Here is a 3366-nt window from a genome sequence, read left to right as displayed (position 1 = left end):
GTTCTTAAAAAGAAAAATGTAGATTTTAACTCGTGTAGGAAAGTTGGAACAATGTGAGCACTCCACCTGCAGCAATACATTCTTCTTAACCTCTGGGAATTACCAAAAACCTACTAGACTTGATCAACAATAGAATCTGATTGTATTCAAAAGTTAGTTCTGACCAAAATGTCAGTTCTAAGATGTTTAATGAATTTTCAGGAATTGTATTCATGGATGGACTGGTCGCTGTGGAATTTGGATGTTGAAAGTTCAGGACAGTCTTGAGCCTGAGGCGTCAGGAGTTCAGAGAGGTGGCCCATTCAGCCCCCGCTGAGAGCTCATCAACAAGCACAAAAACGGTTCAAGAGACCAACACTGCATGCAGAGAGGATTTCTCAGGTTCCAAATCAAAGTCTCTCCACACCTCAAGGAGTAAAGTGAAGTAAGGGGGAAAGTAGCTGGCATCCAGAGCAGCCTGGAGGGTGAGCTGCCACCTGCTGGTGTGTTGTTGTTTTCACCAGCCTCCGTCTTACACCCCTCCGCTCCCCAGACCGCCACCCTCAGGATGATTGACAGGATTCGGCTGTGGAGCCAATTAGCAACACGCAATTACTCCACGCTAGATGTGACCCTGAAACTAATTTAACACTTTGGCAGTCATGAAGATGACAATGAGGAGAAATTGACCTGAACTGTGTCACTGAGATGAAGAGGAGGACTTCTGTTGGGAGCCACAGGAACTTCATCCTCATGACAGAGCGAGTCGGTGGAGCGTGTTCCACGAGATGTAGGAATATGTTCTATAAATGAAACTAAATGATCATTTCTCACATGAATTAGAGGATGCAGCTGATCCAGATATAAAGTCTTTGCCAAGTTAAAGGGAAGTTTTCTGACCCACATGGCTGGTTGTGCAGCACAGAGAGATTCCCTGCAAAGTGATCTAAAGGATTCTCCAAATATAAGGTTGCAAGTAAAAGATTATCACCCAAATGTCAGGCTACCAAAGAGCATCAGTAATGTTGTCTTTTTATTTCTGGGTCAATGAAGAACTCTTTACATTCTGCAATGAGGTAGGCTTTCAGACAGTAAAATATATTTTTTAGATTCGACTTTCTGTAACTAAACACATTGCAAGCTACAGCATAAATCATTAAAGAGGAGTATTTGTATATTTCAAGTACTATTCTGCTCAATCTGAGCCTTTGTTGAACTGACACTCAGTTCAACAAAACTTCAAGAGGGAATAAGTGATAGACAATGGCTGCCTTGACCAGTGGGGAATCTGTGATACATCACACTGGGAACATGATTATATTTTGCATTTGTTGATGTGTTTTCCCAAAGGAGTAACGATCAGAGAGTAATCCTTTTATTAGATGCCGTTTGTGGAAAAACAAAGCCGTCTCTGCAGGTTGTTGCTTCAACCTCTGGTAAAAAGGTCAGGTGTTGCAAAGCTGGGAAATATGCCAAGCTGCAAAATGAAACATTCCCTCAGAGAAATGAAAAAAAAAAAAAAAAGCTTGACAGCCTGTTGAAATCCATTGATCTCGGACTGAAAGTGATTATCAGCATCAGATGGAGTTTGGGGGCGGCACAGTGGTGCTGCTCTTAGCACAGTTCCCTTACAGCAGGAAGGTTATGGCTTCTAATGGCCAACTGAGTCTGTAGCCACGTGACAGAAATGGAACTCAAACTCTGTTAGCAATCCTGAAAATGGACAATGATGTAACAAGATTTAACTCAACTAAATCTTCTTCAGCTCATTAAATCTATTGTTTATTAAAGAGAGTCACTGAAAGAAAAGTGTAATCTTCTGAGATCAAAAAACTCAGAATTCTGAGGAAAAGTCAGAATTTTTTTAATAACGTCAGAATTTTTTTTCTTGTTTTTCAGTGTCCCTTTTCGTCTTCCATAGTTTATCAAATACTTCACATACATGTTTTTTCTATAAATCCGTTCTTTGATTTGTGAAGCATTCTGATTGGTAAATTTGTTTTGTTTTTATTCCACTGAGTGAATTTAGTAAAGGATCCTCATTGCAGCCAGAAAACCCATCTGTGACTGAGATACTGTCTGCAAAACCAGAATAGATGTCTTATACATCCACTCATATTAACAAGAGTAACCAATAGTGATAAGACAAATGCATCTTTTAACCTCGTTAAATCCAGTAACAGCCCAATATTTCTCAAAAGATAAAAGTAAATGTTTGAACCCTGTTTATGAAAACCAGTTACAACATTTTTCAAAATTAACTCAACTTGTCAGACTACTACATTAAAAAAAATCTCACCTGGATCTATATGAATCTAAATGCCATTTAGTGACAGCAGTCGTTTGACTTGTGTGTGGAGGGCAGGGTGGAGGAGGAAGCGTAGTTGTCAGGCACTTCATGGCGGCACAGTAATCACACCCGGCGTGTCACAGCACATTTGCAAACCTCCCATTACCTCATGACCGTAATGAAAAGGAATAAAAGCAAATGAGACGATGAATCAAAACAATTCCAGGGGGCAATTCTAAATGCAAATGGAGGCAAATTTAGCCTCGACTTAATGCCTGTGAGCAGATGCTGACTGACATGTCATGATTTCATCAATTACATGCGGCGCTTTGGCCCCATTTTCACTCTGCACAGGGTGTTAAAAATTTATCCACAAGCTGATCTTCCCTCTTTACACTTTCACCTTGGGAAGTTCACAAGCAAACTTGTCCATTGTAAAACACTTGTGTAAAGTGAAACACATTAAGAACCTAATTACTATCGATTGTCATGCCTGTCTGCATTCTCAGGGTAAATCTTTCCAACCCAGCAGTTTCTACATAATCCAACTGTAAGCTAAACCCTGGAGTCAGTTTTAGAGGTGAGCCAGATGCAGAACAACTAGTATAATTTTAAACTATTTGAGTGTGTTTAATCCCTTTGCTTCATTTGAGAATGATGCAGCATCGTTCTTTTTATGTAAAATCTCCAACGATCCAGTTTTTTCCACTTCCAGCTGGAAAAATATCGACTGTCTTTACAGCAGCTGAACGATTCATTTTTCTACCTGCGGAGGAAGACAACCTTATCATCTTCATTATGGATGGGCTGAAGACGTGCTGCGACATTCTGAGGCTAAGAGTGGCATCCATGTGACAGGCGATAAACAATCAGCGGAGCGGATACAAATGATCGAGACCATTAAATTGAGTCGTGGAAAGCAGGTTGCCTGTTTCAGCAAGAAAAAAAAAAGACAGAATGCCTCTTTGGCACAGAACTCATGTTGTTCTCATTTTTATTACATTGCACAGTATTAAAAGCACAAAAAGATCCCACATAGTTTGTGTACCGATCCAAGAATGAAAAAAAAAACAAGACACTGATAATATGAACTTAGA

General features: G+C 40.0%; 1 long non-coding RNA gene across 1 annotated transcript; it reads right to left on the bottom strand.

Moving 5' to 3' along the window:
• Nucleotides 1–1340: 1340 nt before the first annotated feature.
• On the bottom strand, nt 1341–2446 carry LOC106946871 (uncharacterized). The gene is made up of 2 exons (XR_001424840.1): nt 2279–2446; nt 1341–1456 (listed from the first exon to the last, which is right to left on the bottom strand). It is a non-coding gene; the product is annotated as an uncharacterized LOC106946871 (long non-coding RNA).
• Nucleotides 2447–3366: the final 920 nt, after the last annotated feature.

Source organism: Poecilia latipinna, unplaced genomic scaffold (assembly GCF_001443285.1).
Source record: "Poecilia latipinna isolate Pla-1442-1.1 unplaced genomic scaffold, P_latipinna-1.0 Scaffold210, whole genome shotgun sequence".
NCBI classification, from domain to species: domain Eukaryota; kingdom Metazoa; phylum Chordata; class Actinopteri; order Cyprinodontiformes; family Poeciliidae; genus Poecilia; species Poecilia latipinna.
Note: the sequence above shows the minus strand (reverse complement) of the source record. Positions and strands in the feature narration are given on the sequence as shown.